The following is a 14,093-nucleotide window of genomic DNA, read 5'->3' as shown; positions in this document are numbered from 1 at the left end:
ACGTCGTGAGGTAATTCTAAGATTATATATATATAAACCGATTATTGGACTATCAACATTGGACAATTAGAATGAATTAAAATATTGATTATAAAATATGAAACTAAACAATTCTTCAAGTTTGCCACTTGATTTCATCTTAAACCTCAATTGTATCTTGACGATTCCAATTTGCATTCAAACCTTTCTTGATTCTTGAAAAACCTCAATCGAGAGGATGAACCAACCGCACTTCATCTACGAAAGAAAGGATTTATGCATATAGTCATGTACCTAAAAAACTCTCAAAAACTGAGTAAACGTTTAACACGTAGCTGTGCTAATTCCTTTAGCGTTGTTGTTACCCAAAATAACTTTACAATCCCTTTTCAAGATAGCCAATTTTGTCACAGCTCCAGCAAGACAACTCCAACTTTTCGTTCAAAACAACCTTATTATAACCTTGTTATATATGTGTGTTCATTTATTGTTACCAGAGAATTTTTTTTATTCCACCATACTACCATCAGCATTTAGTCATCTAAAAACACAATTCTCCTGAAAACATCTCGGATTAATAATCGATGATTCAGATATGATAGCATTAAATACCGAGGAAACAACAAAATCATAGATGGTCTAAACGGCCAAAAGTTTGATAGTAAAGAATGTAATGTTGGGAAAGCTCGATAGAAAATTTGGTACTGAAAAACGGATTGAGTTAACCATGATGGAGACCAAAAACAAATACAAGGACCAAACCCTATATTCAAAGAATCCAGGTAAATCTGGATCCGATGAAATCTTTAGAGAATATTTTGCTCCGTACCCACGTTACAATCTTGCGGAAAATTTTTCTTCATCAATCTCCGAACTTAGAAACTCCAAAATATCATCAAAAATATCTTCAATATTTCTGAGGATATTTTCATAAATACTCTTTTCCGAAATTATCTACCTCTTCGTGTTTTCTGTATTCCATTATATTGGAAACTTCTGTAAAATATAAGTATAAATTGTGAATGAATTATGGAGAAATGTTGGAAATTGAAGCATGGGTTGGTATAATATAATGACGCTTGGCCAACGTGATTATATTACAGTAAGTCATGCTGAGTTTCTAATGAAATGTGATGATGGTTTACAGTAAATCATACCATCATCATATGCCATGTTACATAACTCTTTCATCCTAATTAATCTCTGAACATATCAAGAAAATATATTCTTGATAGTTCTATTCTCAGTGATTTTGATAAATTTGAAAATCAAATCGTGCTATCACGTTTCACCCTGCTTAGAACATTATAAACATTCGAAATTCTATATCTACGAATTCGGGACCATTATTCGTTTGACTTAAAGTCGGGAAGAGAAAACAAGAGCATAGAGCTCCGAAAAATAAAGGAAAATATAAAGCCGATCACAAACACAGGAATTACAAACCGTGTATATCAATGTTTATCGCAACATAAAGATACGGGAGAATTAAAAACACTATAACCTAATAGCGAAGTAGAAGAAAACAGATTCCTCCGGTGGGAGTTGGAAAAGGAGAATGATCGTTGCGATAGTAAGGATAAGGACAAGGATCAGAGCGGGATTAAGCATTTTCAAAATCTTTTGAATTTGGAAATTTAGTATAGGAGTGGTGAAAATAAAGGAACGGAAGAAGTTCATTTATAGTGGAGATACCAGACAAAGCAATCGAGACAGGTGATCGCATTTAATTATGGAGATCTTAAATTCCATAAATCTCGAAGAATCAGATCTTATAGATTTCCAAAGATTTTCTTTTAAATCCCTTAAATTCCAGAAATCAACCATGACTACGTCACTGGTTAGGACAAACCTGCATTTACTCATTTTACTCTCTTGTAATAACTTCACTTATACCTCTCGAATAATCGAACTGTTTTATCCATATTACTCAATGATGATAAAACTCAATTTATCAACTCATATTCGTCATGAAAACATTTTTATGGTTAACCATGACGACCTTACTCAAATTTTGGGACGAAATTTCTTTAACGGGTAGGTACTGTGACGACCCGGGAATTTTCGACCAAATTTAAACTTAATTTTATTATGACTTCGATACGATAAGCAAAGTCTATAATATCGAGTCTTAAAATTCTTAGCACTGTTTACATGAATTCATTTGTCCTTTGACTATCTCCAACGATTCACGAACAATTGGATGTAAATAAATATGTATTTAAATAACTAAATAAATATAAATGTAAATATACAAAATAATTTGAAATTATAAAATATAATGTAAACATTAGAATTTAGTATGTAAAATAAGATACAAAATAATTAAGTGTAATCTAAAAGGAATCTATATATAAATATATGAGTACTATGTATAAATAACATTATAGGCATATTGTAATATATATACAATATATAAATATTCAAATATGTTATTATAAAACAAGCATTACATAATTAATGAAATGTAAGGGTAATATAATATATGTGATTACAAATTAAGGTATTGTTGTTATTAACAATACTTTCATTTTTATTATTAATCCAATATAATATATGGATATAAAATTTGATACATTTAAATTGTTATCATTAATACTACTAATATTTGTTGTTACCTTTATTAATATCATTAATATAATTACTATTAGTATTAGAATCAGTATTAGGAATATTAGTGTGTGTGTGTGTATATATATAAATATATATATATATATATATATATATATATATATATATATATATATATATATATATATATATATATATATATATATATGAAGGGTGATAAATAAATTTTTATAATATAATTATTACTAATGTTATTATTACTAATAATATGATTAATAATTAAATTAGTAACAATATAAGTAATATCATTATTAGCAATATTATTGTAGATAATAATATTATCATCTATAATATTAATGTTACTATAAAGTGTTATTTATAACATTGGGAGTATTATCATGATTATAACTATTAATTAATAAGATGGATTCTAATTTATAAATACATGTATATATACATATGGATATATATAAATACAGGTATATATACATCAAATCAGATATATATATATATATATATATATATATATATATATATATATATATATATATATATATATATATATATATATATATATATATATATGTACGCTGAAATGTAAACAAATACTATATATATACAGCGATATTTAATTAAATTGATTATTACAGATTAATGTAAATATAGATATATTACGTGTAAATATATATTAATAGCAGATTAGATATCTGTTTCTATCAAAGACTTCTTTTCTTATTCTCTTCTGTTTATAATTGATACGTGTTGTCGATTACAAATTGCTAAAAAACAACTGATTAACTCAGGATATTAGACAAGAAGCCATTCGATTCTTCCAACATCATTATCAATTATCATTTTTAAATCGATTCAGTTTAAAGAATTGAACCGAAATTCATAAATATAAACCGTCCCTCTGTACGTATCACTTCTTATCAAAATCCTTGAAATAGATTACCATTTCAAAATCCAAAAATACAGTCGTGTTAGAAATTCCCTGGTCGAACTTTCTGCAAAATTACAATCTCTAATTCCTCTTAACGAGCTTAAATTTCGAAGTCAAAGTTTAAAGTAAAAAGTCAAACAGATTAAACTTGGATTCAATTCGAGTTATCTGTTAAAAAGTAAGTCTAATTGATAATTTTTAACATTTCTACGAATGGTTTACTACATATTTCATGTAGTAATCATAACCTAAAAACGCTCGAATTTTATAATCAAATTAATTGTTCTTCATGTTCTTCGTCAGGCAACAAATACTTTTAATTAGTTATTTTTTTTCTTTTTCATTTTTCTGGCAACCAAATCACTTAAACGATTCTTCTGTTTCAAATACAAAGTTTATTTTAAACTGGTTGTTGTTGTTTTGAGTATACGTTATCCTTGGTCGATTGCTTTGGAAGAAGAAGAAACTAGAAATACAGTAAAACTGGGATAAATATTAATGGGTTCATATTAATTACAGAAAAATGGAAAATGGTTTAGTGGTCTTTGGTGTTAGCGAGTTAACGAGAGGTTGGAGGTTCGAGTCCCGGCTCTGACAGTTATTTTTAAGCCTTTAAAGGTAGATTTCAAATTTATTACTATTATTATTATTATTATTATTATTATTATTATTATTATTATTATTATTATTATTATTATTATTATTATTATTAATTGCTGTTATTATTATGTAAAAATTTATGATAAGACTACTATTATTATCATTTTAGTTATTACTAGGTAATATTGATAAATATTATTAGTATTATTGTAATTATCATTAATATTAATTAATAACATAAGTATTATCATTACTAATATCATTACAATAATTATTATTATTATCAGTATGGTTATGGTTATCATCATAATCGAATAGGATTTTTATTACTATTATAAACGTTATTTTACCACATAAGTATTATATGTACAAAACTATACTTAAAAGTAATATTACATATAAATATGTATTAATCACATTAAAAATCTACATATAAATATTTATATATAACAAATTAGGTATTTTAAAATAATAAGTTATATATATTAATAAAATCATATAAATATTAATATATATATTTTTTGAATATATATACACAAAATTAAATATATATATATATATATATATATATATATATATATATATATATATATATATATATATATATATATATATATATATATATATATATATATATAATACATGAAATTGTTCGATTACCAGCACATGTATTAATATACATATGAATGATATAGGTTCGTGAATCCGAGGCCAACCCTGCATTGTTCAATATAGTCATATGTATTTTTACTGCAAAATACATTAGGTGAGTTTCATTTGCTCCCTTTTTAATTGCTTTTGCAATATATATTTTTGGGCTGAGAATACATGCGCTGCTTTTATAAATGTTTACGAGATAGACACAAGTACTTAAAATATATTCTACGTTGAGTTGTATCACCCTGCATATCTTCCCTAATAGCTTGGTAACTACTATTTACATGTGGTATTGTAAACGCGAATCCTGTTGATAGATCTATCGGGTCTGACAACTCCAACCGGATTGGACGACCAGTATTCAACGGTTGCACAGTACTTCGTTTCGGTAACTACTCTTGGTACAGTGTAGTGAGATTTCATAATAAAGGGAATATGCGACTTTGATTAAATGTTAAGTATGGTTACCAAGTGCTCAACCACATAGAATATTTTTATTAAAACGTTTGTGTATATGAAATCTTGTGGTCTATGAAGATGTTGAAATGATTGTTATGATAAACCTATGAACTCACCAACCTTTTGGTTGACACTTTTAAGCATGTTTATTCTCAGGTATGAAAGAAACCTTTCGCTGTGCATTTTCTCATTTTAGAGATATTACTTAGAGTCATTCATGGCATATTTAAGTCAACGCCTCGCAATGGGACCAAATGTTGATGACTTCGTCCAGGAGGATTAGGACGGGTTGTTAGACAAACCCTATTCCAAACACATAATGTGGATTCCTCGAACTCCTCGAGCTCCAATGGCAGCGTAACCAGAACAAACGAACCAATCAGCCATCATCTATTCTGGATGAATTGGGGATGAGTTCGTAGTCGACTTAATCAATGGAGTCAAGAAGAAGGTGATCCCTTCCACCAACCGAATTCACCTATTGGCGAAGAACCTGAAGCACTTACCGGCGAACCAATCCGGAACACCATTTTCACCCTCATTTCTAGGATATCCCACCACGAGTTTATAATATCTAGAATTCTAGATCTTATTCATACTCTTGTCCAAACCGCCAATCATCTTGGTATAATAGAAGAAGTCAGCAAGCTTCGCGCTCGAGTAGAGGCTCTGGAGAATATGGTGCAAAATCTAAGAGCATCAGCAGCATCAGCAGTATAACCATCACCACCAGTATCAGCAACAGCAACACCACAGCTACCAAGGAATATTAGTAATAATGAGTTAAGATATATTGACTCATTCTTCCTGAAGAATTATATATGTATACTTTATATATATATATATATATATATATATATATATATATATATATATATATATATATATATATATATATATATATATATATATCGTTTCGTACTAAGCTATTACGTGTGAATCTTAACTGGTAAGTACTACACGGTTAAATCATATTACTAATATGCTATGATGTACATCCTTCGTTAATGACTTAACAATCGTTAATCACTGCTTCAGCACAATAAACTCCATTTCATAATAAACCAAGTATATTATTCAAATACATTTTTGATTTTACACTTCCATTTTCGATGTACTCGAAACTTTTTAAGAAAAAAATTATCCGTGCCTTGCGAAGTTCACAAGGACTCCACGAGCATCAACATCATACACCGAGGAAAATCAATAACAATGAATTGAAGTATTCATTCATAACTTCATTAGAGAAATATTCCCCGACGACTATGTAATCTCTAAAGTTTTGGAGATTATTTATTCTCGTTCCAACTGTAAATTAAATGAGTCTAATATTATATTAACAAATTAAATCTATATTATATCTGAAGAATACATATATGAACGTATATCTTCATAAAGATTGTAATTAAAAATTCTTTTGTACAAACTATTAATTGTGAAAATATTTTAACGGGTAGGTAATACCCGAGAAATATTTAAATCTCACATTAATATGTTACATTGTACATTCTTCAAATTCTGATTCAATAATCAGTAGCTATCCTACTTGCATTCACAAGATATATTTATCCGTTCACTAAAGAACAACCATTTTCATACAAATTCAATTGCATATTCTGATTTGGATATATCAGAATCCAAGTAAAGCTTTAGCAGGTGTTATCTTCCTAAAGATCACTACATTCATGAATTATATTCATTCGTATTCTGCAATGAATTATCACATCAAACCACCGAAATTATCATTCATTACTTTTGAAATTTACAACATTTCTTCGTCAACCATTAGACCCGTTGACGGTTACATCCTGCGTTCAACGCTCAAATTTAAAATTCTTGAAAACACTTCGAATTGATAGCTAATGATTTAGATTCATCAACCTTATTAATGCTGATGAAGCAGCAAAAGCTATAGATAGGTCTTAATGGCCAAAAGCTTGATAATAAAGAATTGTGTGCTGGAAAAGCTCAAAAGAAAATCTGGTATTGAAAAATAGATGGAGCAAAACATAAAGGAAGCTGTGGATAAATCACAAAGTATTATATTTGAAACAATTTCGAAGTCTTGATTAATTTGGGTTTATCGGCCGATTAAATTGAGTTGAAGAAGAAGATGATCACAGAAAAAGAAGTTAAATATATTTGAAATACGTATTAAATCAGAAAAACTGATTTGGAGGAGTGGTTTATGATGTTAGTGGGTGAGTGAGAGGTCACGGGATCAAGCCATGTCTTGGACATATTTTTTTTAGAAGGGCTTCTAAGGTAGTTTCCATCTTTATTTTTATTATTATTATTATTATTATTATTATTATTATTATTATTATTATTATTATTATTATTATTATTATTATTATTATTATTATTATCATTGTTATTAGTATTAGTATCATTTTCTAAATATTAAGATTATTATTATTATCATAAATACTATTATTAATATTATCACTATTATTATTAGTATGATTATTACTATTGTTATTATTAAAAAGTATTATCATTATTATAACTAATATGATTATCTTTATTAGTATTATTATTATTAAAAAGTATTATCATTTTTACAAAAATTATCATTTTTACTATAATTAAAACTATATTATTATTATTATTATTATTATTACTAGTATCATTATGAATATTACCATTATCATTATGAATATTATTACTATTATTATTACAAAATAATACAACTCTTTATTCATTATCATTATTAAAAATTATTTTATCAAACAAATACTTATATATAGAATATATATATATATATATATAGAAATATATAACAAGTGAAATAATATATATAAACTTACTCGATTACAAGTATATGTGTTAATATATATACGTGATATAGGTTCGTGAATCCGAGGTCAACTCTGCACTTGTTCAGTGCCGTCATACACATATTTAGTACAAAATAGCGTATCGTATTGTGAGTTTTCATAGCTCCCTTTATATATATTTTTGGGCTGAGAATACATGCGCAACTTTTATAACTGTTTTACATGTTAGACACAAGTACCAACTATTAAACTATGCTATATCTGGCTATGTCCTGCAAGTCCCCACTGTGATATTTTTAATTGCTTTTACATAATTCATTCTTAATTATTAGGGGTAGCCTATCGGGAGTAACGTCCCCGATACATTTGACCAAGTCATTGTATTACTTAATAATGGTTCAAACCGACAAGGACAGTACAACTTGTCACGGGGCAAACTTTGAAACTGTTTAGTCTAAATATCAAAAACTTGGCACTACTTTTAGATCCATGCGAGATCTACTTTTGTAAATAAAAATATTGTGGTATACTCTATCTATTACTAAAATCATTATTTATGACAAACCTATGAACTCACTCAACCTCGTGTTGACTTTTTAAGTATGTTTATTCTCAGGTACTTAAATATTGCTTCCGCTGTATATCTGCTGCTTTGATGATGATTTTTTTCCATGCTTGGAGTCTTCATGCATTACTTACCAATTCATTTAAAAACACTTAATGCTCTAAATACAACGTAATCTATTTATCTTCCGCTGCAAAACTCAATAAAACGTCTCATATAGAGTCGTTCTCGTTTATACAACTGTGATTTGATATAATTAGTCACAAATACCCCAGGCCCTATTTGGGGGTGTGACATGAGGACTCAAAGATAATTAACCAAGGGTTTCAAAGTGTTCATTGGTGGTTATGAGTCTTAAACGGTTAGTTAATCACTAGCACACTTTGATATTAAGTAAGTGGGTGTTATTCGGGTATGTTGGTGACCCAAATGGGTGTGTTAACCTTGAAATGGGTCAAATGAGTCTTTGATGACTTAAGTTATTTAATGAGTGTGAAAATGAGATAACCTTGTGTTAAAAGTATATTAAAACCATAATTGGCTAGTGTTAAGGTTTTTGGCGAAGTTGACCTAATATTATGATTAAGAGTGTAGATGGGTCGAAATTACACTATAGGTCAAATGACACTAGGATGGTGAGTGAGTTGGTTGACCAACTTGATCGTGTGATTGATTATATGCATAATGTAATAGGTACGTTGCAATGAAGGTTGCGAGCTTGGTTATCATTCACCGAAGGCGTAAGGTGAGTGGAATAATTATGCATGTATGTATATAGTGTATTTATTTGTATGTTGTGGTATGAACCACGGAGCCGTTAGTGCCATAGTATGTGCGAGTGTGCTATGATGTGAACCACGGAGCCGGTAGCATCATGGTACGTGTGTTGTAGTATGAACCACGGAGCCGGTAGCACTATAGCACGATTCGTTAAAGTGTGAACCACGGAGCCGTTAGCACTATAAAATGAGGTGTGAACCACGGAGCCGGTAGCACCAAAGTGTGAACCACGGAGTCAGTATTTGATAATGCTAAAAACGAACACATATTTCATAGCATTGTCCTTCCAGAAAGACAAGCTTTTAGTTGCAATTGCTCTATTTTCAAGTAATATTCGTTTAAATAATAAAAGGTGAAGACAAAAGACAGATTCGACGATTTGAAGACGCAAACGACCAAAACGCTCAAAAGTACAAAGTACAATCCAAGTGGTTCAATTTATTGATGAGAAACGTCTAAAAATTACAAGAGTACAAGCCTCAAAACGCAAAGTACAAGATATTAAATTATACGAAAAGGCGTTCAAAAATCCGGAACCAAGACATGAACCAACTATCAACGTGTGACTCAACGAAGCTAAAAGTACAAGTCAACTATGCACAAGAATATAATATAATATAACAAAGCCGCCCACGTTTTGGATGCATTTGGTGAGCTGGAAACCAAAGCTCCGCAATCGCGGATCTGTGAGGAAGAAAAGAGCCGCAATCACGGAGCACACAGTATTCAAATTGGCCTATAAAAGCCCACGCATTCTGCCGAACTCATTAACCCCTTTTTCTTCTTTCTATCTACGAAATATATATATATATATATATATATATATATATATATATATATATATATAATTTTAATTTTAATTTAAGTTTAATAATAATAATAAGGTTATTGTAGCGAATGTTTTAAGTTTGTAAGTCGAAACTCTGTCTGTGTAACACTACGCAATTAATACTCATTGTAAGTTATGTTCAACCTTTTTAAATTAATGTCCCGTAGCTAAGTTATTATTATGCTTATTTAAGCCGAAGTAATCGTGATGTTGGACTAAATATTAAAGACGGGGTTATTGGGCTTTGGACCATAATTGGGGTTTAGACAAAAGACCGACACTTGTGGAAATTGGACTATGTGCTATTAATGGGCTTTATATTAATTAAATGATATCTCGTTGATTTAATATAGAGATTTATAATTTGACGTATTTATATATAACCACATACGCTTGACTGGATACGGTGGGCGGGATATCTATAAATACTGATAATTGTTCATTTGACCGGACACGGGGATGGATTAATAGTCACTGAACTCATTAAAACAGGGGTGGATTACATTCAAGGGTAATTGGTGTAATTGTTAACAAAGTATTAAAACCTTGGATTACACGCAGTCGATAACCTGGTGTATTCATTAAACAAAGTATTAAGACCTTGTTACAGTTTAAGTCCCCAATTAGTTGGAATATTTGACTTCGGGTATAAGGGTAATTTGACGAAGACTTTCACACTTTATAATTATGACTGATGGACTATTATGGACAAAACCAAATGGACTTATCGAATAATCCAGGACAAAGGACAATTAACCCATGGTAATAAATTAAAATCAAAACGTCAAACATCATGATTATAGAAGTTTAAATAAGCATAATTCTCTTAATTTTTATCTCATCATACTTTTATTTACCGTCATTTTATTTATCGTCATTTTATTTATTGTACTTTAAATTATTGCACTTTTAATTATCGTACTTTTATTTTATCGTATTTTTATTTATCATCATTTACTTTACGCTTTAAATTAAGTTATTATTTTGCATTAGGACTTAAAGTCGACAAACCGGTCATTAAACGGTAAACCCCCCCCTTTAATAATAATGATAATAATAATGATACTTATATATATATATATATATATATATATATATATATATATATATATATATATATATATATATATATATATATATATATATATATATATATATATATATATATATATATACACAAATATAGTTAATAAAAATATAGCGTTAAACTCAACTGTATCCCTGTAGAACGAACCGAACTTACTAAAAACTACACTACTCTACGATTAGGTACACTGCCTATAAGTGTTGTAGCAAGGTTTATGTATATCCATTCTATAAATAAATAAATAACTTGTGTAAAATTGTATCGTATTTAATAGTATTTTGTAGTAAAATATAATCTATTTCGTACTACACCTCGCACACATCAAGTATTTTTGGCGCCGCTGCTGGGGAAAACGCCGAAGCGAAACGCTATATTCTAAAAAAAAATATTTATTTTTAATCTATTTTTGTAAAAAAATATAGGAAGTTTTAAATATTAAAATACAAAAACATAAAAAAAAAAGAAAAATATATATCTATATTTTTAAGTGTTTAAATTAAAAAGTTTTTATTTTTTTAGTTACAAAAACTAATAAGTATTTTTTTAATATAAGTTTTAATTAAATTATATTTTCTATAAAATAAAAACAGAAAATAGAAATCAGAAATCAGAAAAAGAGTAAAAAAAATTATATCTGAAACTGCACGAATTTGAACCTGCAATCATACCGAGTCTGCAAACTCCGCAGTCGCGGAGCTTTTCTGGCACAAACATACCGCAGTCGCGGAGCAGTGGCAGACCACAAACCTAGTACAGCATTAATTACACGTTTAGGGTTAGACTTTTTAATAATTATTTAGTTAGGGTTTAATTTAATATAATTAGTTTAAGTTTAGTTTTAATTAATTATAAGTTTTAATTAGTTTTATTAATTATAAAATTAATACTTTTATAAAATATAATATAAAAATAATATTTTTATAAAATTAGTATTTTTATCATTTTAGTTATAATTTGTATTTTTATCGTTTATTTTGTATATTTATCGTTCGTAATTAGTTTTGAACTTAGTTTTTGACGTAGTTATTTTATATTTCTAGATTTTTAGGCTTTGCCATAAAATCCCTTAAGTGCTTTTTCTTTAGATTATGATTTAGGTGCTTTAGAATTTTGCGACGCAATTTATAAATTTTAGTGCCTTTTTAAGTTATTGTCGTTTTGAATTTAGAATTCCTTTTAAGTTTTAATACCTTTAGACGCAACTTTTAGTATTAAATTTTTAGACTTTTAAGTTTCGATGCTTTACTTTCTAATTATTATTTTTCGATCTTTTTATTTTACGACGTTTGTTTTTCGACTTACTATTTTTCGAAGCGCTTTTTCTTTTTCATTTCTACGCTCTAGTTTTTAGGACATAGAATTTTCAAAGTTTTCTTTAAATTTTGGCGAAAAATTATTTTAAGCGGTTAAATTGATAGACATCCAAAACTTTCTGCTTCGTAGTAATAGTTGGATTTGTTAGTGGCGAGTTGTGGGCTTCCGATTTAAAGGGTCCTGGCTACCTGCTGCATCTATTGGCTATTCGAAACGTGGGCAAAATCAGAAAAGTCTCTTAATTTGATAACTTTAATAATTTTTATCTTTATAACTAATAGGATATTCAGTGAATGCACCGAGCAAAACGTTCACAACCTTTTATACGTTTACCTCCTGTAACTCGATCAAGACATCTAGCCAATATTGTCGCCGTTGATTTTTCTTTAGAATCATCATCTATTCGACCAAGTATTCCAATTCAAATTTCTGATAATCTATTTTTTGAACCCGACCTCACAATTGAGAACCCGGAGGATATTCAAGGACAATTGAGAGATCCTGAACCACTAATCATTCATCCTGAACCATAAGTTACTCATCCAGAGATTGTCGAGGAAGAAACCATTAAATCAGAATCCTCTAGTGATTCAGATTCAACAAATTCAATCATGGAAAATCAGGAACCTCTAAGTATGGAAGACCGAATGAGAGCCACACGCACGGGCTAAGGTCATGCCATTACTCAACCAGACATTAATGCGCCAGATTATGAAATCAAAGGAAAAATCCTACACATGGTAACTAATCAATGCCAATTTAGTGGTACGCCAAAAGAAGATCCAAATGAACATCTTCGAACCTTTAATAGGATCTGTACTCTTTTTAAAATCAGAGAAGTTGAGGATGAACAGATCTATCTCATATTATTTCACTGAACTTTGAAGGGAGAAGCCAAAGATTGGTTAGAATCATTACCTGAAGGAGCGATTGACACATGTGATGTTTTAGTTGATAAATTTCTTAAAAGATTCTTTTCGGCATTTAAAGCCGTGAGACTTCAAGGAGAAATTATTACGTTCGCGCAAAAGCTAAATGAAACATTATATGAGGCATGGACAAGATTCGGAAAGTTGTTGAGAGGATGTCCTCAACATGGTTTAGACACTTATCAAATAGTGCAAATATTCTACCAAGGATGCGATGTTGCTACAAGAAAAGACATCGATACAGCAGCTGGTGGTTCCATTATGAAGAAAACCGCAACTGAAGCTCACAAAATTATTGATAACACAGCCTCACACTCACATGAGTGGCACCAAGAAAAAGATATCTTTCGTTCATCTAAAGCGGCTAAAGTAGATTCTAGCCATGAATTGATTCCATTTCCACAAAGTTAGATGCTTTCGAGAGACGAATGGAGAAGATAACTAAAGATATTCACGCAATACGAATTAGTTGTGAGCAGTGTGGAGGACCACATTTGACAAAAGATTGTCTCAGTATTGAACAAACAATGGAACAAAGAGAGAATGTTTCATACATGAACCAAAGGCCTGGAAATAATTATCAGAATAATTATCAACCGC

General features: G+C 29.2%; 1 non-coding gene across 1 annotated transcript; it reads right to left on the bottom strand.

Moving 5' to 3' along the window:
• Window positions 1-13,559: 13,559 nt before the first annotated feature.
• Window positions 13,560-13,666, bottom strand: LOC139845821 (small nucleolar RNA R71). Its single transcript, XR_011758577.1, has one exon. It is a non-coding gene; the product is annotated as a small nucleolar RNA R71 (small nucleolar RNA).
• Between the last annotated feature and the right edge of the window lie 427 nt (window positions 13,667-14,093).

Source organism: Rutidosis leptorrhynchoides, chromosome 4 (genome assembly GCF_046630445.1).
Source record: "Rutidosis leptorrhynchoides isolate AG116_Rl617_1_P2 chromosome 4, CSIRO_AGI_Rlap_v1, whole genome shotgun sequence".
Lineage (NCBI taxonomy): Eukaryota > Viridiplantae > Streptophyta > Magnoliopsida > Asterales > Asteraceae > Rutidosis > Rutidosis leptorrhynchoides.
This window is presented reverse-complemented; position numbering and strand designations above follow the sequence as displayed.